Genomic DNA, 24,609 nt, shown 5'->3' on the forward strand with positions numbered 1-24,609 from the left:
TAATTTCAACCAGAGCATTTCATAATTTAGTGAAAAAATCTTTTTGTATTATTTTGTTGAAATAGAGGTTCCCGACAAAGTCAAAAAGCCTTGATGCAATATACAAATTTGATGTGGTTCATTTATGCTTTTCAAACCTAAAATGGGTTGGTGCTGACCGTAACACAAGAGGAAGGTTAAGTCATTATCCAAGCTGGGCCCATTGATTGCCAGTGTCACACAATCATGTTCTTTCACAGATGAATCCAAATTACTTGTATGATCATTGTCGGTTATGATCATGGTAAAATGATGGCAACGCAAGAGTCTGAGAACACAGCTGTGTGGGTGTGTTGTACAAGCCATATCCTGCTCATCAAGGACATATTAAAGTTAAAAGTGGTTAAAAACAGTAGGTGCTCAGAGCAACCATCTGCATGTTTCATGAATGGGAGTGTTTTCAGATCCGTCAGGTGTTCTAATCATTTGGCCACCACTGTGAGTTAAGTCAAAGTAGTTTTCCAGTTCAAGTGTTTAAGTGATATTAACATACACATGGATGAGCTCTACAGTCTTGAAAATATTCGTTACACAGGTATGACCTGCTAAACATAAGGTGATCAGATCTTCGTCTTCTCTTTGGTCCTGTTCCATCAAACCGACTCCATCACAACGTTCAAAGCAAACTGAAACCACTTGTATTTTACACTATCTTTGTGGTTCATCTTTGAAGTGTTGCTTTGAGTCTGTGTCTGTTTTTTTTTTTTTTCCTCAGAGCCTCCAAGTCAACTTTTCTTGATGTTCTTTCTGAATGTTTGTACATTGCAAGACTGAGTAACAGGAGAAGCTCAGGCAATATAATTGCTTTGTTCTGTGGTTAAAGCCAACTATATTGACAGAGGATTGAGTCCTCCAGGCCAAGTATTATATCATCCAGATGGGTAAACATCTCACAGCAGACTTGTGTTGAGTTAAATAACTGAGGACCACAAATGAACATATGTCATATAAGTGGTGGTTTGTGTGCTGGTGCTGCTGATGAATAAAACATGAGGACCTATATGTTGTTTCTTATTACTACTTATGAGAAGCAGTGAGAGAGCAGAGCTAATGAAGGGGTTGCTGATTCTCTCCCCTGAGTGGTCTCTCTTCTTCCATGAAAACACATGATTTTTTTCCCCCACTTATTCATTTGCAAAGGGTGAAATAAGTTTGTAGGGGATTAAAAAAAATATCTAGCCTGGTTGAAGAGGTTTTCTTTGGAGGATTTTTAGGAGTATTCACCTGTCAAGAAGAGAGAGCCCTGTGCTTCATAAAGCTGGAAGCGCACGCCTTCATTTTCCGTGTCAGAGCAGATGAGAGGAGTGAAAGGCTGCAGTGGAGGAGACGTCAAATACCGCGCACGACACAGATCCCACAGTGGGTGCACACTATCAGCAGCGGATCCGACGGTAAGGGTGTTTTTTTTTTTTTTTTCTTTCTGGAATTAGTTGCATTTACATTTAATCTCTTTTGTGTCGCGATATGATTTTAATAATACTAATATAATAATAATAAAAACTCAGACATTAAGCAAAACTTGCTCTTAACTGGTATGATTTTTAGACTTATTTCCTTCTTCTAGTTTTTTTCTGCTTTTCTACTCAAATGCCTGGTCTTTTACATCATGCTATAATGTATTTTCTTTTACTTGAAGTGATCTGACCTATATGTAACGATGGCCATGTTACAGATGCCATAGCCTACAGCATATCTGAACGCTTGTCGTGCGTAAAACTGGAAAAATAATCGATTTATTTCGTCAGTTTTTCACAGTTTAGTTCCAACTGGAGGCGCACATGGAGAAGAGGACAGAGTCTAGGATCCGGGATTATTTCTCTTTATTTGTGCTGTCCTCCAGTCGGACTGTGTTCATTATGTTCCATCAGCTGACGGATCAGACTGTGAACGGCAGCTGCCCTGGACCCGCAATCATCCTGCAATAAGAGCGCAGATGGAGACGCGCTCCAGCTGCCCACTTTCTCCACAGCGGCTAAAGTCCGTGTTATTATCACCTTCACTTTATGCGCGGTGTCAGCTGTGTGTAACTTGGTTGTATTATGGGCCTGCCAGCAACGGAGGCAAGCGCAAGTCACACGTCAGGATCCTCATAATGAACCTGACCGTGGCGGATCTGCTGGTGACTTTCATCGTGATGCCTGTGGATGCGGTGGTGGAACATCACGGTGCAGTGGCAGGCGGGAGACTTCGCTTGTAGGCTGTTGATGTTCATGAAGCTGGTGGCGATGTACTCCTGTGCTTTTGTAACTGTAGTCATTAGCCTGGACAGACAGTCAGCCATCCTCAACCCCCTGGGTATCAGTGAAGCAAAAGGAAAAGCAAAATCATGTTGACTGTGGCGTGGACCATGAGTGTGGGTCCTCTCACTCCCTCAGGTAAGACAGTGTTTACTTAGAAATTGAATTTCCTCACCATATAATGCCCTGTTCTCATTTGAGAATTATTGCAGTTGGTGCATCCAATACACCAGCGTTTGATCTTTTCCCCCCTTTTTCAATTTTTTTTTTTTTTTTTTTTTTTCCCTTTTAAGGCAGTTATATGAACAAATCTTCAACTATGGTGATTTTGTCTTCTTCTATTAAAGAAGAAAATAAATAAAGAAAATAAAGAAATAAAAAATAAAGAAAATAAAACATAAATAAAACATAAATGATCATTCATTCATTCATTCATTCATTCATTCATTTGTTGTTTATTTCAAACATTTACAGAATACATGCAAATTCAAAATTTAAATACATAAATAAATAAATAAATCATTCATCTATACTCGAAAAGGAGTGGAAGAAGAAAAAACTTATTTAATTCCACCCCCATTCTCATCATCAAATAACTGAACATAATAACATTTTAAATACTCACTCCTGTCCTTGACTTCAAGCCAGAACAATGAACAAATAGAACAAAATAGGGCCTATACCAAAATTAGAATAAACTCATTTGACAGTATTTACATTGCATAACCAAAAGTGTTTGTAAAAAAAAAAATAGAAACAAAGTACATTCCTGGTGTGTTACCACAGGTAACAGTTAACCGTCAACTTACATGATGATAATTACATACCAACAAAAAACTGCAATACCACAAGTGGTAAAGAACAAGCAATAATACATACCAACAATGGTAAGAAAGAAAACAAAAAACTACAATGGCAATAATGGTAAAGGGCAGCACAAACCAGTGATGGTAAGAATAATACCAGATGGTAATGGACAAACACATACCAACTAGATGATCCACTTTATCCACAAAACTAAATCATATGGTTAAGTTATAATATATGTATATATATATATATTATATCTATATATATAATATATATATATATATATATTATATATATATATATATATATATATATATATATATATATATATATATTTAGTATTTTTATGTACAGTTGTGGAAAAAAATTCTTACACCACCCTTGTTTTTCTTCAATTCTTGTTTATTTCAATGCCTGTTACCACTAAAGGTAATTTTTTTGGACAATATAATGATGACAACAAAAATATCTCATAAGAGTTTAACCCCTTTGATGCATGAATTATGAGGACCTTTGTCAAGATTTTTTTTTTCCTGAGTGTTTTTATTCCGCTTTAGGCATGAAAACCATACCATACCATACCATACCATACCATACCATACCATACCATACCACACTGTAAAAAAAAATCCTGTTGTTTTTACGGACAAAAAACTGGCAGTTGTGGTTACCAGAACAATACTGTAAAAACACATCCAGCTGTAAACATGTTTACAGAGTACATGTAGATTTAACATTTTAAACATGTAGATTTAAATGGTAAATGGACTGCACTTATTTAGCACATTTTCTACACCTTCATGGTGTCCAAAGCACTTTCCAAATCCACCAGATCCAACTGGGAGCAATTCAGGGTTCAGTGTCTTCCATGGACACTTTAACATATGGACAGTCGGAGCAGGATTTGAACCACCAACCCTTTGGTTATTGGATGAGCTGTTCTACCAACTCTACCAACCTATTAATTTACAAATATAAAGTGTTACATTGTTAAGTGTTACGTTTTAATAACTTTATATATATGTATGTATGTATGTATGTATATGTGTATATATATATGTGTGTGTGTGTATATATATATATACATATATATATATAGTATATATATATATATGAAGCAAATATGCCGTTTAAATATTCAATTTCAATGGCACCACATTGCTTTTCAATTTACAGTTTTATTTTCTAAAACAATAGAAATACTTCATTTCTTACATACAAATCTGGTTTTCTTCACAAATTTTTCCTCTGTAACAACTACAGCTATATTGATTTAATTGTTAACACAAAAATCTTTTTCAAATAACCAACGTTGCATTGTATTGTCACTTACAGTTTTTTTATGTTGCAATTTTGCAACTTTTTGGTGTTAATTCTACAGTTATTTTTTACAGTGCATACCATACCATACCATACCATACCATACCATACCATACCATACCATACCATACCATACCATACCAACTTTATTTATAAGCACTTTAGGAACTTTACAGCTGGCCAAAGTGCCATACACGATTCATAAAACAAGGAAATAAATAAGTAAATAAGTAAGTGAAAACAGTGGTAACACAGGGTGCCAAAGTGGGCTAAGAACAACAAATTACAACCATCATAAAACAAAGACAAATTAAAATCTGATAAAAACAGCATAGGAAATAAGAAAACAAACAATATGATGAAATTTTTTTATGAAACTGTTTTTATGGAGTTACAAAAATGTCCACTCAGCTGGGCAGCATGCAACAAACATGTATTTAAACACAATATCAGAAAGTGATATACTGTCTGAAAACTATGATTTTTTAATGATTTTTTTTTAAAATGCAGATAATCTGACGTTTTCTCACATTTTAACATACTCTAATTTTAGTTATTACTCACTTCATGACAATAATATACAAAAAACCCCAATTTTTTGTTTAAGAAAACTGTTAATTACAGTCTAATAACAAATAGCAATTGATTTACACTCAAACATGTTACTGCAGATCCGGTTTATCACGAACAGCAAAGTTACAGTACTGGTATAAATTGCAGTATTTGAGATGATGCTAAGCGTCCATTATGTTGGCTGATATGGAACTAAAACAATAAAACCATGAATCTACAAGAGAACAGCTGTAGAATAACTGTCCCACTGTAGTGACCACTGTGCATTAAAGGGTTAATTTCAGAGCTGATATCTAGCCATTTTCCATGGTGTTCTTGAAAATAACCAAAATCCCTTAAGTACTTACATCAATAACTATGGCATTGGACTGACAAAAACAGTGCTTTTAGACATTCCATGTGTTCTTTTCTGTCTGTTTTAGTCACCTGATACACACAGGAGTTATTTGATTGCATAAACCATTGTTTTTGATGACTTTTGATGGTCTAATAATTTTTTCCGTGACTGTATATTCATGCTACACTGCCTTTGGCCAGAGACTGAATCATTCAACCTGCTTTATTTGGAATTTAATACCAGTATGTTACTAATTTGATCATTTATTTATTCATTCAAAATCGTCTAGTCTTTTTCTTTTTTTTCCTCTTTATTTATTTTAACAACAGCTGTTTACTGTGGTCACTGTAACTTTTGGAAGGAGTTTTTTTAAAATTTATTTATCCAGGTAAGTTCGTTGAGAACTGATTCTCATTTACAATAATGATCTCGCCAAGAGGCAGCACACAAACAGAATGAGAAGCAGCACAGATTGCATGTACAAATGACAAAACAGATTAAATATACAATAAACAAATGAACAGAATGGACAGCAGACCCAATCAAAATGACACATAACAAATAGAAAAGCTAAAAACAGGTGCAGTGGTCCAGAAATGTGTCTCTTCCCCATGTATCTCTTCTACTGACTGATCACTATTGTGACATGTGACAATGGACCACTCAGCTCAATAAAATCATCGTTTTCATGGAGAGAACCTTTACTTTTGACATGACATTAACAAAAGGACATTATGATTTTAATTTTAGTGCCAATGATTGGTTTTCTTGTCATTGTTTCATGTAACAATACGACTGTGGCTCACTTGGTAGAGCCGGCCGTCCAATGACTGAAGGGTTGGCGGTTCGAATCCTGGCTCCGACCTGTCCACATGTTGAAGTGTCCTTGGGCAAGACACTGAACCCTAAACTGCTCCCAGTAGGGATGGCATGGCAGCAGCCGCTCACTGGTGTGTGTGTGTGAGTGTGAATGGGTGAATGTGAGGAATTGTAAAGTGCTTTAGGCACCATTAAGGTGTAGAAAATGTGCTATATAAGTTCAGTCCATTTACCATAATAGTAGTCTTTATCAGGATGTACTCTTACATTGTCATGTTGGTCAGTCCCTCACTAAAATGGCCTCAACAACTCACCATAACCCATCATCAGTCTATGACATTATCACTGAGAGAACCTAAAAGACAAAAAAAAGGTTATTGTTAATATGTTTATGTTTAATTAATATCCCATTTTCAAACGTGAGAAGATTCCAAAAAATTACAGATATGAAAATATTATAAATAATATAAAATATATAGAAATATAATATAGAAAATATATTTGGCATTTATAAGATAAATGTGACAAAATGTCATCTCCACACCATTGGTCGTGGCTCCTTTAGACCCCTCTACATATCAGGAGTCCCTCAAAGAGACATGGAGAGATGCCTGGTATACATGATAAAAAAAAAAATAAGGGTGAAACTATTGTCAAGGTCTGAAGATAGTGGAACAGCCAAGAAATGTTGAAAGGGTAGAGCAGAGGAATTGTACAGCACGAACAACCTGCTGCAATTCCAGAGGAAATAAAGAGTGACCCGGGGGACGTCTTATCTGGTACGTCCTGTAAGACACCTGAAACATCCCATCTGTCTGAACCAGCAGAAAAAAACACAGAGAGTGGAGAAAAAAGCTTGAAAAAGCAGTGGCTGTAGCTCAGGAGATGGAACACATCAGCCACAAACCAGAATGATGGAGGCTTAATTCCAGTATGTCCATATGCTCCCAGCAGCTGTGAGTGAGAATGATTGATAGCGTAAATGTGAGAATGAGACATGTTGGAAAGTGCCAGTTATACGGAAATGCAAGATCTACATGTGACTAATGGCAAATCTGACATGAGGGAGGTGGAGATGATATATAAAAAAAGACAGACTTATAAGAAAAAAGATAGAGATTATATGTCATAATGGCAGCATTAGGACAGAAACACAAAAAGAAAAGAATATGAATGTTCCTGTGGTCCAATTAATGGTATCACTACACAAGAAGCTGAAAATGGAGCTTCCCGAGGCCAGAGATAATCCTCGTCAGGTAGATGCAAAACCTCCAGTTTATGCAAGACTGACTGTTTTATCAAAAAGTGTCTGATAGTTCCCAGACCTAACAGTGACCAAGCACGAATGCAGCGAAAGAGTATGTCCATAGGGACTGCAAGGACTTCATAGACAAACTCCAAATATCATCTCATCTTTCAAAAGCAAACTTTGTGGTTTGTATGGAGGAGCAAGACTGGAGAGGGGAAGAAAACTAGAAAACAATAACAAAAGCTAAAAGTTCAGGGCTTGATACTTTTTTTTTTTAGCAACATAGGGCAAAAAAAAAAATCCCATAATTGCTGTTCAGCAAATTGTAACCCAACTAGTCTGACATGGCCCCAGACTTAATTTACTCCCAATTATATTTTCTGGCTGTAGAAAATCTACCCTGCGACACAGATTTTGGTTAATCAGGCATTTTGCGACAGGTTGGGAGGTTAAATACATGACTGGCAGCTGTGATTGGTAGTCACTGCCAAAAGAAGGTGTGTATTCTTCAATTCTGCCATTTTTCTCTCCTGATTTTTTGGCTCATGCAGTAAACTATCCAGACAATGCTGGTGATTTTTCAGACCAGATTAGAAGAATGGCAAGAAAATCCTGAGGATGTTATACAGATGTCTTTTTATGTGTGACCTATGGGACGTTATCTATGAATTCTAAAAATATGAGTGATGGTCAGTGCTGTTTGACAATGACTTTTTGATCCCATCAACTACATGATATTTGTCCATTTTTAAGATAATTTTACAAAGGCTAGAAAAATGACATCTAGTTTTGTGCAAAACAGCTTAGTGGGTTAGGGTTAGTGTCGTTTCTTATCTCATTTGATAAACATCAACAACATGAAAATGGTTGTATTAAAAATGTAAAAACAGATGCAGTGAAGCTCTAAACAGACTGTGGAAGGACAACGTTTAGGTGATGTCCTGCAACTCCTGGGTGTGTACTCTTCTTGTAGTCTTGTACTTCAACAGTTTTACACCAAACTGCAACTTTCTTGACATGTAAAATTATCTTTTAACTCATAAATACCCAGTGGTACTTTTGTGGTTATTCCCAAATGAATTTTTCCTCTATATTTAACCTTTCTTAAGTTATTTATCATTATTTATTACAATATTATCCTCTGCATTTTGCATGTTTAAATGTAAATCAAGTATTTTTCTATATTTAATTCACTATCCATGTACAGGGGTTGGACAAAATAATGGAAACACCTTAAAAAATCAACAAAATATAATTTAATATGGTGTAGGTCCGCCTTTTGCGGCAATTACAGCCTCAATTCTCCAAGGTATTGATTCATACAACTTGTGAATTGTTTCCAAAGGAATTTTAAGCCATTCTTCAGTTAGAATACCCTCCAACTCTTTTAGAGATGATGGCGGTGGAAATCGACGTCTTACTTGAATCTCTAAAACTGACCATAAATGCACAATAATGTTGAGGTCTGGGGACTGTGCCGGCCATACGAGATGCTCAACTTCATTAGAATGTTCCTCATGCCATTCTTTAACAATTCTAGCTGTATGGATTGGGGCATTATCATCTTGAGGTGAAGGTGTTTCCATTATTTTGTCCAACCCCTGTAGATCAGTGTGTCTCAGCAGGGGTGTTGGAACACCATCAGGGGCGCTTGGAATAAGAAAGCTGAGAGGGGGGTGCTGAGACGGAAATGAGGGGCATTACTCTGCATAAGTACCTATATCAAACAGTATGTCATGTCAATGGTGAATTTCCGTGTCCCCCCACTCTTCAGTGATAAGGCATGTCGCAGCACCCCCTCCCCCTGGTCGTGAGGGGGGCACTATCAATGCAATGTATAAATGTATGTAAGCTCAGTCAGAGTGCTATAACGCAAATTTTTTTTCGGGGGGCAGCAGGAGGCTCATGATGACAGAAAGGGGTGTTTGTTCAAAAAAGGTTGAGAAACACTGATGCAGATTATCATAAAAGCTCAAAGTAAATTCAAAGGTTTTTTTTTTTTCAAAAACAGAGAAAACTGAAGAAAAAGTGACTTTTTCAGCAAAATCTATCATTAACTGAACATAACTCCAGTATCTCCATTCACTGTCATTAATCCGACTCCATGTGTTTTACTGGTGAATCAATATTGTAGAAGATGATGGTGTTTCCACGGTAACCACAGAGCCTCTGAACATCCAAATGGTTCATATCTGATGACCATGAAAAGACGACAAACTGTACTTTACACCAATTATTTACATGTATTGATAGGATTAATGGTTCAGGATGTACACTTTAAAAGCCTTTCGGTCTGTCTGTCCCAGAAGTCACGTAGTTCAGTGTGTGTTTCATCAACTTGCCATGACCCATCATCAGTCTGCGTCTTCATCCCAAAGAACTGAAACCACAATCATCAATGGGCCGACCACACAGAAAAGCTCCTTGAAAAACTTCCTTTCTTTGAGTAAAGACCCCTTTGAGGTAGGATTTGAAAGGCTTACATGGACGTTTGTGGAGGCAGGACATGGCAAAAGCCCAGCTGATGGAATTGGAACGGTTGTGAAACAGCAGTTGACACTGGTAGGAAAAGGCATTGATCTTTCAGAGTTGGAAGGGTGTTGTATGGGCAGCACTCAAAACATCCATTTTTCTGTGAAGTTGATGTATGTTATAAAAAAACAGATTGAGGAAATGAATTGTTGGCTTCCCAGAGGCCTGCAATTTGGGACCGGGAATGGACACATCTTTTTTGTATATTTTGTCAGACACTATATCATGATGAAATCCCTTTTGTCGACGATGTTTTGGCTTCCAGACAGTAGGAAGAAAAGAGCAGAAAGGAAACATGTTTTGATTATTTTCTCTGAAAGCTTGAATTAAACCGTAGAAATTATATGTTATTTATATAATGTCTAGCAGCCAAAATCGAGACCTGTTTGTACAGAGAATGTAGGAAAACTTTTGATAATCATACTCTCTGAAAGCTTGAACATGCTGATTTTTAGAAGTTCTGAATCTACAGAATGGGAGAAAAAATCCAAATTCACGAGCATGCAGTATGTTATATTTAGTTCTATTGTTTCTAAAAACCTTAAAACTTTTCTCAATTTATTTTCTAATATCTTCCAAACCCCAATTGGACATAGTTGAAGGATCAGCCATACATAATGTGAGTGTCTTTCCATTTCAAGAGGCAGCTTGTTGACTTTTGTTGAAAGGAGGGCTGCATTTTAATTAGGCTTCATTATATCTGGAGCCAACATCACAATATGCCATTCTCACAGGGATGGAGTCAGGAGAAAAATGCTAAAATAAATTTTTTTTGCACAACATCTAAACACAGTCCAAATACCTGTTCTTGTAATACTTTCCATAAAAAGTCATGCTCATATTTAGGACTTTTAGGACTTTAAAATACTACCACAAACCAGGAAAAGTAGGGATGATAGCTTAAACAGAGACATGTGACAGAATCGGATCGGTGACCACATATTTAATCACTGTATAGATTCATACAATAATAAACCTTCTATATCATCACTTCTGACCCCTCAAAGTGTGTGATGTTATTACTTCACAGATGTAAAACATTGCAGGGTTATTGTTGTGAGTTTGCACAATGTTCCACATATTATTGCAGGCCTGAATGACAGGAATGTGTGAATTAAATGAAGTTAACTGTGTAAAACATGAAATTTTCACCCTGGCAAAAAAAGTCTAGCATTCTAATAAATCATCGGGATGCCTTTAGCTTTTTACTACAAGCATCAAATTGAACCAACCCTAGATTATAACACTGCCCCCACAAGCTTATACTGTAGGCACTAGGCATGATGGGTAATCACTAGTGATGGGGACAAGACTGCCATGTCGAGACCAAGTCAAGGCCGAATCTTAGAGGGTTGAGACCGTGTCGAGACGTTGGTTTTCAAATGCAGTCAAGACCGAGTCAAGACGAAGACCATAAAAACAAGTCAGTTTTCATAACCATGATTTAATATCACCCCAGTTAATAATCAACAGTTAGGCCTACAGACTAAGCTAGACTGGAAATTGTTTATAGGAGCAGTCACCAGTTGCTTTTCCATTGACCCTCAAATTGTGTGAATATAACTTGCACATAAAAATTTGCCTAATGGAAAAATTACAATTTTGCCAAAACTCTTGTTTGCACAGATGCCCAATGGAAAAGCGTCTACTGACACTCACTGAATGCAGAATGTTTGCCTTGCACCATCTGATGTCCTTTTCAAACAATGGCCATCATCCTTCTGTATGTTTTTTTTTTTTTTTTAATTTTATTTACACTGATGGATAATTGGATTTCTTGTTATCATGAACATAAAAAAAAAAAAAATCTGTTGGTCTTGAGGAGTCGCTCTGAAATTACGAGTCCTTCTCCTCCCACTGTAGTCTGAGACCGAGTCAAGACTGAATCCTTGAAGGGTCAAGACGAGATGAGACCGACAAAGCAGAAAATGGTCTTGAGACCGAGACTAGAGTACTACAACATAAGTAATCACTTCATCCAGCTCTCTTCCTGCTCTGATGCATCCATTACTCTGGAACAGGATCAATCTGGACTCATCAGACCACATGACATTTTCCCATTGAAACACAGTCCAATTTGTACCCTCTGTAGTCAACTGATGGTTGTTGAAGGAATAAGAATCTACTTACAGCATTATTTAGGGTTAAAGAATTTATTGCAGTTAAAACATATTAATCACTGTGGTAATTATTAAAGACTCTCCTAGAAGACTCTTAGCTTTGTGCTTAAGTTGGGGAATTGATTCAATTTGTGGTTACAGTCACTCCATTCAAGTATAAGAAAAAGAAATGTTGAACGCTGTATATAGCATGCTATCTATCTATCTATCTATCTATCTATCTATCTATCTATCTATCTATCTATCTATCTATCTATCTATCTATCTATCTATCTATCTATCTATCTATCTATCTATCTATCTATCTATCTATCTATCTATCTATCTTTCTATTTTTCTATCCAATTTTATATATAAAATTGTATATATATATTTTTTTGGTGATATTTTGTGAAATATTTTTATAGTCTTTTGTGCTAAACAGAACAGAGCTGCTAAACTGATTTTCACTGTTCCTGTGGCTGTGACAGTAAAGATCTATTCTATTCTATTCTATTCTATTCTATTCTATTCTATTCTATTCTATTCTATTCTATTCTATTCTATACACTTAAATATATAAGTGGATACATATCTAAATATACTCTCTTAAAATAAATATAATATTATTTTTCTGATTTGAGGGTTCAAGGATACAACATAAACTCTAAATTGCAAGTGCTGCCTGTAGGAGAGTTAGGACAGTCATCTGGATCTGCTCAGATGCATATTCCCATCATACACCTCACTCTCCTCACATAATTTCCCAGACATACCTTTTAATTTGGCGGCCTATTTAAATTGCAAGATTTTCCCATCTCCGCCTCTAACATGTCAGTACCACTGTGACCTTCCATCACTGCCTGGTCTTTAAGCTCCCTCCACAACATCCACATGGAGACTCTAAGTGGGAAAATTTTATTCATCACTCCCAAAAGTATGGATATGTAAACATACCTGCAGGGACTGATGAGCTGAGGGCCTGACTGACGCCAAACTCTGAATATATTCTGCTGCTGTAATAAAGTATTTGGAATATGAGTTGTTGGACTGTAATATGGATATGGGTTTGGTGTAAACAAGCACAAGATCCTAGTCTAACAACATATTAGAAATTCATAACAGTCCTTGAATTATTCTTAACTGTGGAACATAAACAGGCAGTGGCTGGAAGGAGGTTCCCATGGGATACTTTTACACACTTTTAGTCTCCGGTCAATACATTTGAGTTAATGTGTGAACCTCATGTTTTGTCTTGTAATTTGGTGATTTGAGTAAATTGAGAATGTGTTTAAGTCCCCACCTTCAGGTAGATTACACATAGAAGGTAAGCAAAGAAAGATTCAGACATGTTTTTAGGGGGTGAGAGGAAAAAAAAGTTTTACCATTAAAGTTACATTTGCAGGAAATCCTCTGGAACTGTTAAATTAATAAATACCACACGGTTACCCTTGAAGTTGGAATACAGTATTTTTTTTTTTTACCTCTTTTCATGATTTATTCTTGATAGATTAAATCTAAATATTTATTTACTTTATTTATTAGGGACCATACACAATTTTAAGCATAAATGTTGCCATTTGATGCATCATACCAGAGTTAGCTTTTGGTTAAATTACATTTGCAGACTCCTGGCAACTGGGATTCAGTATGTCATCATTGCACTTGGTCAGAGATGCTTACTGATGTAATAAATAGAGGAATGTGTCTGAAAACAAAAATATTCCAACTTTATGGACAACAGTATATATAATTAATATTTTGGTGTGTCATCAGTCTTATGAATATGAGGGTAAATTTCACTTATCATAGCACTGGCATTTACTGTGACAGTGATGGTTAAATCTTGCAGTTCATTATTATATGACATCCAACTGCATGGATTCATTTGTGTCATGTCATAAGTAATGATTCATACCATACGTGCATATATGTCAATGACTCACCCTTTTCTAAATGACTTTAACTGGCTATACATGCACTCAGCATTTCGTAGAAATGAACTGTTTTGATCTTTGTGTGATTCAGACCAGTGTTTTTGTTCCACAAGTGTTTGTCAGTGGGTATTTCAGCCTTGAATGAGCATCGTGCAATTATCAAAAGTGCTCATCCTTGCAGATAAAGTAGATTTATTCATACATGCGTAAAAAGGTAAAAACTCTACCTCAGAACTAAATTTCAAAGTGTGGTGTGAAATGCTGGTATATGCTTAGAATCAGGAAGCAAATCTGTTCTAATATTAATCTATTCTCACATGGAAAATAAACAAAAACAGGTTAACTGGAACAGTTTTCTGGGTTATTTCTTGATTTGAATCCGTCCTTTCATATACATATAATTAATTTTAAAAGCTGATTTTGTCTGAATGCATTCCACATCTGAATTAAACCGAATCATAAACGCTGTTGTCATGAATGAAAATATTTGATCCACATCGTAGGTCTCTGATGTGATGCTGATTCTAGTAATAACTTTCCACTCACAGAGCAATTGTACAAAACTATCATCCTAGCTCGGTTTTGGACACCTGTAGTGCAGTCAGTGTCAGCCAAAATGATACTAAATTTTCCACCCGAATACAGGTTGAATATGTCAAGCTGCCTGTGTCATTATTTTTAGAAAGCTTACAATCAGACAGTCAGTCATTGTTACTTCACTGAGTTTATGTTTTCATTTCCATGAGTTTATCTGTCTGTCAGACAAGTTTGGGCAAGGTTTGAGACTTGGCCAGGAGGAAGAAAAAGAAAGATCCTGAATTTCTCTCACATTAAAAGATATAGCATTTAACCCAGTGGTTCCCAACCTTTTTTGGCTCATGACCCCAATTTAACATCACAAATTTCTGGTGACTCTAGACATTCTAAACGGAGACATGTTTTTGCTAAAATTAATTTGTTTTTGATCATATAATTGTTTGCTATAATATGTTGCAAATAAACATTATTTATAGATGACATTTAGTCTATATAATGTATATTATTATGGACAGAGGCAGAAAAGCCAGGTGTAGATTACTGCACAAAGTAAAAATTTTATTTTCTTTGGTCAGGATATGTACAGTCAATCCAGCTTGGATTTAGAAGGCTGACAATTAATACTGAATGAACAAGAACTCAGACTATGAATTATGAAAGAACTGCAGCATCTGAAACTGACCACAACGAGCATTTGAAAGATAAACAGTACCACAGTGCTTCAGTTCAGCTTCAGTTTGTCATGTCTTTTATGGATTGGGATTGTGTCTTTCAATTCACCATATGTATATATATATATATATATATATATATATATATATATATATATATATATATATATTTTATTTTTTTTTTATTTTATTTTATTTTTTTTTTTGTAATTTTTTTTTTTTTTTTTATCAATTACTAGATATTTCAGGCGACCCCATTTGAATTCCTGACCCCAAGGTTGAAAAACACTGATTTAACCCTTAAAGACCCAAACAGCCACTGGTGACCAGAATCATCCAATCTAAAATGTTTAATACATTCTGATCCACTAAACCTATAAATACATGTAAATAATTGGTGTAAAATACAGTTTATCATCTTTTCATGGTCATCAGATATGACCCACCTTAGGGAACGCGGAAACACCATCAACTTCTACAACACTGATTCACCAGTAAGAAAAACTGTCATTTATCATCAGTTTGATAAATAAATGATAGTGGATGGAGACACTTGGTTTATGTTCAGTTAGTGATGTCTTTGCTGTTAAAGTCACTTTTTCTTCAGTTTTCTCTTTTTCTGATGTAATAACCCTCAACTTTAATCTGAGCTTTTATGAACATCTACATGATCAGTAAATTAAATATAGTAAAATACCAGATTTATACTTCAAAAATGCAAAATGCAGAGGACAATATTATAATAAATGGTGATAAAACACTTAAGAAAGGTTAGATAAAGAGAAAATTAATTTTTGTAATTATCACACTGGGTCTTTATGGGTTAATTAAACATGACTGTGAGGCTTAGACAGAGTTCCCCTCTATTTAAAACTAGTGTCATTCATCACTGTATTTTTCCATGTTTAATTTTGACTTGATGAACTGATGAAGAATAGAAGAAGAGGAAAGAAATTAAAATTTAATACACATAAAAAAATACCCAGACCCTGCAACGTCAAGGCTGTGCAGCTGACATTTAGTCATCAGTTCTTGCTGTACCACCATGTCCACCTGAAATGCTGTACAGAATATTAAAAATGGAAAATGACAGCCTCACGTCAAGTTCAATTTACAGTTGAAATAAGGTCATATTAACTCACACTACTTTATGGAGTCCTCAACTTTTTCCGTGCAACTTTTCCATTGTATTGGATTAGATTTATTGGTTGTATTGCTCCTGTCTGTGTAATGAAACCAGTGTCATCAGTGATCTCCCTCTAACTCATGGTTAAGACAGCAGGAGACAACGATCGAACATTTTGTCCCAGACATTCTTAAGAGGAGCGAGTTTCCTGCTGTCCATTTGAAATTGGTCACAGCCTGATTTTCACATTTCAGTCATGTTTGACCTGCCTCAGCTTATGACAATGTTATGGACAAATATTAATATCTAAGGGTCTTTTCACACCTAGAGCCATTGTTGAACAAGTCTTTGGCTCGGTTCAATCAGGCAAATGTGAAAGCAGTAATCGTGCTTCGTTCCGGGACAAGACAACCAATCATTTGTTTACAGTGTGATCATAACCACAGTGATAGAAATAGACAACTACAGTTTTCTCTACCACTCTGAGTATGAGACGCTGCGATGTCGCAAACATTACTATGAAGCGGAGCAGCTCTGTCGAAAAAGTATCGCTGCTAGACAGTACAGAAAATGGGCTAATGAGCTTAATGAGCTTCAAACCTTTCATCAGCTACTGGATAAGCAAGTGGAGAAAATGAGTCGAGGAGCAGTTTGGAATGCCTCATTGGCATTTGGGAAGATGAGCATAAATTGGAAATGCTCGATAAAACCCACAAAAACTCCGAAGTATTCAAGATTTTCAGTGAGCATGTGAAGGAACATGGCTTCCACCTGTTTACATGGGTGTGGGGGCATGGAGCAGTGTGAACATGAACCGAAACAAGGTGATGCACAACACTGAAACGCACTGTAGTACATTACTCCCTGAATCAGAATGAAATTCAGGTGTGAAAACACCCTAAGAAGAGGAAGAAATAATAAATACTAGGTATAATGTCAAATAAATAGTGTTAATAAAGTCATTACCTTTAACCCCCAAAAACCTGATCAGTCACTGGCAACCAGAAGCATCATTCATTTATTCTTTCATTCATCTTCCAAACCTGCTTTATCCTCACTAGGGTCAGGGGGGTGCTGGAGCCTAACCCAGCTGCCTATGGGTGAAGGCGGGGTACACCCTGGATAAGTTGCCAGTTCATCACACAGCTGACATAGCTGCTGACAGAGACGAACAACCAATCACTCTCACATTCACACCTATGGGCACTTTTAGGTTGACCAGTTAACCTATCAGTGCATGTCTTTGGAAGGTGGGAGGAAACCAGAGTACCTGGAGAGAACCCACGAAAACACAGGGAAAAAATGCAAACTCCACACAGAAAGGTCCCTGATTGGCCAAAAGCATCAGCTGATCTAAAATATTTAATAAGTTCTGAACCACGAATCCTATCAACACATGTAAATAATTCAGGTAAAAGACAGTTTCTCAGATTTTCATCATTATTTGAACGGTCAGAAACGTAGTAGTAAACGATAGTAAACATGGAAACATCATCTTCCACAACTTTGATTGACTAGTCAAACCCATGTAGTTTGACAAATGACAATGTAGACACTTGTTATCTGTGTACAGTTAATTAATTAATTAATTAATTAATCAATCAATCAATTTAATTTAATCACACTGTAAGCCCGGATGTCAAACATACTGACAAAAGAATCAATTAGAATGCATTTAAAAATATAAGTTTGATGATATTACCAGAAAATAGTAAGTATAGTCAACTCTTTTTAAGATATAGTCAAATTTGTGAATAAATTTAAGTTAAATGGATTTAAATTAATACATTTTAGTTATGACCACACCTCTTTTTCTTTTGACCAAGTAAATTGTCGCCTGCCCATACATGTCTGGACATGCCAGTCTCAGTGCTTTCAGTCAAAGAGTAGCTTCTATAGGAGTTTCGGTGTTTATCATACAAGACACAACTCAAAAAGTTCTAAGCGGCTGTTAGCTATCGACGATTGTTTTAACCGTGAGGAGGTCCACCAGCTCCATCGACCTGTTCCATGGACTTTTTCTCTTAGCTAGGCGTCCGCTAGCTGACTTACTACAACTCGAAGTTCTAAACAGCTGTCAGCTATCGTCCATTGTTTGTTTTAACGATGAGAAGACTGTTTTGTTTTATTGCCCAAAATGTTGTTCTGTTTTATTGTCCACCAGTTCCATCAACCTGTGCATGGACATTTTCTCTTAGCTAGGTGTCCACTAGCAAAAAGGCTCATTGAGATTAAAAATCACTTTAGTAAGACTGTCCTGGCCAAGACAGCAGCAGCAGAAGCAACAGAAAAGATCAATTTCAGCCATACATCCACAGTGTCACAACGGGGGGAAAAGAGAGGACTCAAATGCACGGTACTGAAAGAAGAAAATACAAATTTATTTAACAAAAATGAAAACCAAACAACGGAAAACACAGAAAACCTAACACAAAAGCTAAATCAGAGTCCATAAAAAAAACCCCACACAAAATCTGAGTCAGAGTCCATAGAGAAGATGGATAAATGTCTGGGTTATGGAGTTGAATGGAGAGAAATGAACCAGTGCTGTATGGCTGCAAACCTAATCCTTAAATAGGCAAGAGAGTAATTGGCTGCAGCCATGCAGCGCCAGCAGGTGAGTCTGATAATGATGAGGAGAGGGAGGAGCCGAGGGTCACACCGGCACAGATCATGACACACAGTAAAAACATACTTAAACTACATACTGCAGTAAAACTCAGTTCTAGAACCATACATAAAACACTACACTAAAAACATACATGTAAAACACCATCAGTTAATTAAAAGGTACTAAAAGTATACCACAACATTCCTTAAAAGCATCTCAAAGCAGAACCCGATTCAGTCAATTAGAAAAATCTATATCTACATCCAGATTTATCCTTTTCCCAACCCTTTAAAATGATTTTGACCAGTTCCTTGATTTTTTTCTCCTACTGTCGGTGGTTTCAGGCAGTGGGAGCAGAAAATCGAAAAGCTTTCTTTCCCAATTCTGTTCTGACTTTTGGAATACATTAGTGATAAGTTTTGCTATTTTTTTTCAGTTTTCACTATTTGATAAAAGAACCTTTGAATTTACGCTGAGCTTTTATGAACATGTATGTGATCAATAGATTAAATGCAAAATATGGAGGATGATATTTTAATAGATGGCAAGGTTAAATGTGGAGAAAAATTTATTTGAGAATCTCCACAAAAATAACTGTAAGTCTATAAGAGTTAATAATATAAGGGTGAAATTTAGTTTAAAATAAATATCATTTAATATCAATTATCACTGACAACCCATAATTCCATAATAATCTCTTTTTATAATTTGTGATTATTAGAAACCTGTAGCGTTTCCCTCTAATTTTGGCCATGAGAAGTTGAAGAAATGATATGACTGTCAGGAGCAAAGCCTCAGAGAAAATACTTAAATCATAGCTCCAGGACAAAACCTGATTCTGAGGCTAATGCAGATATTTAATGTTTTCCAGCACTAGATCTGAAACATTTCTATGTGTTTTTCCACACACAGTTTAATTCAAGACTGCTTTTTTTGACATTAGTTTCAAATTGTCGTCAGTATCAGATTCAAAAAGACTAAAACGAACAGAAGATAAACAAGTAGCACCTAGTCATAGTGAAGTAAACGGAGCCCACTAAGTCAATGTTTACAGTTTGGGCTCAAGTCGGTGTGCAGTGGAAGCCAGAGAATTTATGAGTGAGGCCAACAAGAATGAAGATGAAGAAAAAGAGGCAAATGTTTTATTGAGTGACACCCAGCAGTGAAGAAGTGAGAAAAATCAATTTAGAAAAATGCTTGAATTTTGATACGACTCTTCAGACTGATGTCTTGTTCAAAAACATCTGATCATCATGGCCCGGTTCAGACGTTAGAACTTTAAACATCTCATTCCAAGTGGCCAACTCTATATGCAATTAAATTATAGCCTAAAACAGTGTAATTCAGTTCAAGTTGAACAAACATGATTTGTAACTTTTTTCCACATCAAACTGAATAAACTGCGCTGCATAGAGGACGCCGTTGGCAGCATTTAAGGGTTTTCTTGCTTGTTATTCACTTTAGGAGTTGATGTTTTGAATGAAATCAGTACACATTAAATATGAATATGATAACTCTGAACATTCTTTTTGTTTTATCATTCATTTTGCTTAAAATACACTTTAGGAATGAATGAATCTTCAAGCACTTTTAACATAGATTTCTACCTGATTATCCCAGGGCCGTTTCTAGCTTCATAGGGGCCCTAAACAAGATGCTGTTAGGGGGGGCACCTAGTTTGTCAAACTACAATGAAGAGATTCCTAAACCCTTTAGATCAGGGGTGTCCAAACTTGGTCCTTGAGGGCTGGTATCCTGCATGTTTTAGATATTTCCCTCTTCCAGCACACCTGGTTCAATTAATGATCTGCTCACCATCAAACTCTGCAGTAGCCTGTTAATGATGTAATGGCTTCCAGGTGTGCTGGAAGAGGGAAACATCTAGGGGCATTTTCACACAGTGTACTCGAGTCTGTATCCGAGTACGCTGGACCCCAAAGTCCACTTATTTTTATCAGTGTGAATGCAAACGTTCCGTGCTCGAGTACCGTACCCGAGTCCAGTTGAGAAGGTAGTCCTGGGTACAGACTGCATGGACTTCAGTACGATGTGTTGTCGTGTGAAAGCGATCACTGCCCGAGACCAGAAATGACCTAACCACCACTCCGCCAGCGGAAGTGGGTTAATCACCACAAAACCATAGACAGCGCTCCTGTTAACTCCTGAAATAACCTCGGACTCATGCGGCACGGGCCAGTCTTATTGACCGAACCACCCGGTGATATATCAGGGACAAGGTCGCTCTTCTTCACTTTGACCTTAAACAGGCTAACAGATAGGTAAGGGTTTGTCTTCTTCTGACTTCCACGTTTGTTGGATAGCGACAGAATTCCTTCCACATCACCACCTACTGCTTCAGCCCTGTAACACCCACTCATATGCGGGTAGGGGCCGTGGTTCGTGCTTGTGAACGCAATATCTGTGGGAAAGATGTGAACGTATGCAAGTATGGTGCGGACTCGGGTACGCAGTGTGAAAGCCCCTAAAACATGCAGGATACCAGCCCTGAACGACCGGGTTTGGACACCTCTGCTTTAGATGGTCTACTAAGATGCCACAATCTGTTATGCTTCATGAGCAAAACAGGCTACAGTTAAAATTAAACATCTTAAGTTGAACCACTCAGGTAAGTTAAAGTGATAAAATACTGTAATTCAAAGAAAACAATAATCCTCTATATGTCAATAAATAAAACAGATTTTAAGTGTTTATAAAAAATGTTTATTTTAACAACCCCTGAGATAAATTCTTTTTGATGCCATTACAGTGTTTGGTTTGTTTAACACTCTCGCTAACGGGAATGATAGGTGGGTAGCTGTCAATCATTCCCATCATACCTGCCACCTGCTATGTCACTAACTGTGTGACAGTGCAGTCCAACGAATATGACCTTACCTCCATAACAATGCCACAACAACACCAGCCACAGATTATCCTTGCAGTTTATTTTATTTATATCCTACATTTATTTTAATTCTCCTCAGATGAGGCTGAACATGCAGCTTTGGGGCCCCCTGGTGGTTTGGGGGCCTGAGAATCCGTCTAGTTTGCGAGAAACAGCCCTGGATTATCCAAACCACAGACAAAAAAGTGGTGAAGCATTGTTCAGTTGTGCTCAGGCATCTTATATCAAGTACTCATAATATGTCTTTGTATGAAGCTGTTGCCATAGCACACAGAGGATGTTAACTCGCTCTTTCAGTCTCTCCCAGTATCTCTGTAGGTGATCAATCCTTAATGCATCTGTTGTGTGTTCACACTAGGTATTCAGTTAACACATTTTAAAGCCAGTGAAATCAGAACTGAAAAGGTCAGACTCCATGAGATTTGTGTTGTTCACACTGTGATGGAAAAAACAAGCCAGAGGCACAAGTCACTTTTCCATTGACCTTCAAATTTTTCTAAAAAATTTGCCTAACAGACAAACAACAATTTTGCCAAAACCCTTGTTTTTCAATGAAAAGTTTTCGTGGTGGCAAAAGGTAATTTTTTGAGCATACTGAAACTGGTATATCACGCAAAACTGCAATAGAAAGACCTTTTTCCACAACTAGTGTCACATGAATTTAAAAAAAAATGGATGTTGATGGACATTACAGCAAGCAAAGAAGAAGAGTTTTAAAAGAAACATGGCGCGGTGTATGTGGACACACCAGAAAACCGAATCTTTTTTTTTATTTAGTAAGGGATAGAGGGGTAATATATAATAATAATTAAGCATGCACTGATACCACTTTTTCCAGACCGAGGATGAGTACGAGTACTTACATTTGAGTACTTGCCAATACCGAGTACCAATACGAGTACTTAATAATCCCATTCCAGTTCTTAGTTCCTTTAGTAAATGTGCTTTATTGTCGTTGTCATTAGTCTGACTGGAACAAAGTGCTGCTACTGACATTTAATGTGTTGGAATGAGCGTTTCTCAATTAATCCACCAGGGGGCGCCACTCTGAATTAACCATACTGGACAAATACCACGAAGAAGAGTAAAGTTTTTTAGAAGAAGAAGAAAGTCAGTAATAACAAACATGGAGACGACAGAGGCAACACTAATGTGATACTAATATTGCAGAGTTTTCACTGGTAAGGTTTAATAGCTTAGCTTCAGCAGGTAGAGAAAAGAGAAATGAGTGATAAGTTTGGTTTTCACTTCCCCTGGCGGCGGTCCACACCGCTCCGTACTCCTGGTGGTATTCTCTGTCTGGGTACGCATCCACCAGCACCTGGAAAACAGATGGAATGTACGCAGAGGACGGACCGAACGCTCCATCTGTATCTGTCTGTGTCTGTAACGTTACTTGCAGTCAGCGTTACTTTTATCACTGTCATTTATTTTGAAAAATCTCCACACTCTTCACACTCCCCACACATTATTCCTCTTGCTCATACCTGTTGCAATGAACTGTGAATGTCACACGGCCGTAAGTGGTATTGGTGCATTTGTATCAGATATCTTTTACGAGTACGAATACAAGTACACACACTGAGTATCGGAGTCGATGCCCAATACTCATATCAGTATCAGTGCATCCCTAAGAATAATGAATATATCTGTAAACCAACATGATATTTACATTTGTCACCATGTTTATGGAATGACTTCTTATGTCATCTCACAATAATAAATACGCAAATCATTGCATTTGTAATTTAATGGAAAAACCAACATTACGCGCTTCTGTTTTGTCGACATTTAGTAAATGTCGGTAAAATTTTGCACAGATGTCCAATGGAAAAGCCACTACATATGAGCAAAGATTTGAGACACTTTTTGCTGCAGTCTGAAGGCAGCCTGAATGAGAAGTGTTTGCAAACAGAAAAAGGGTTAAAGCCCATCAAACATCTGTAAAAGTACCCTCTTGAATGCCCTCCCCGTAGGTTTTAAGGATGAACTCCGGAGTAATGAAGGGTTCATAACCCTAAGGCTGGTTCCTGTGGCAGCTCATTTACATAGAAGGTTTTCCTGTAACTCAATGCCTTTTAAATGAATGCAGTTCAGAAATCTGTTTGGTCATCCTCTGAAATGAGGAGATGCAACTGTGCCTTTTTATTCATTCGCTCCGATTCACAGTTTTTGATTGTAATTTTAGATGCATGATAAATCAACTGATATGTATTCAGCCAAATCCGATGACTCATTGCTTTCATTCTGTCATTTGTTGATTGTTTATCAAAATAGTTTCCACATGAAACATATAAAATCAACAGTCTTATAATAATGCACAAAACCCTACAAATACACAGTAGAAGTACAAACATGCCCTCAAGTGGACATGAAAGCTGACTGACTTCCTGTTTGACTGTCAGTGGCTCAGCTGTTCGCAAGCTCAGTCCTTCTAATCTATTTGTCTTCGTAATATCTGAAGGCTTGAAGCAAACTGCACTAAATGCCTTGATAGAGAGAAATAACCTGGGGCCATGGCGCAGCTTTTTCTATTTTCTCTGCTTAGAGGCTCCGAGCTGCTTTCAAAATTCAACTCATGTTTTAGCCCCAGGGTTTGACTTTGCTCCTCCGTGAAGTCTGTCCAATATACTTTAACTGACACCGTGTCTCTTTTAAAACATTTTAGCACAATCGCACATTAAAAACCTGAGACACCTTAATTTCAAAGACGTACAAGGTGTAGAAATTAAACAATTTGTGGAAAGCAGCCTTGTATATTAGGCTTTAATATAATTTCTGTGCTGCACTGAAATGTTTTGTCTTTT

At 36.8% G+C, this 24,609-nt stretch overlaps 1 pseudogene; it reads left to right on the forward strand.

The window, feature by feature from the left end:
• Positions 1-1,895: 1,895 nt before the first annotated feature.
• The window catches only part of LOC115420343 (gonadotropin-releasing hormone II receptor-like), a 29,800-nt pseudogene continuing 7,086 nt past the window's right edge, over positions 1,896-24,609 (forward strand).

This window comes from Sphaeramia orbicularis, chromosome 6 (assembly GCF_902148855.1).
Source record: "Sphaeramia orbicularis chromosome 6, fSphaOr1.1, whole genome shotgun sequence".
NCBI lineage: Eukaryota > Metazoa > Chordata > Actinopteri > Kurtiformes > Apogonidae > Sphaeramia > Sphaeramia orbicularis.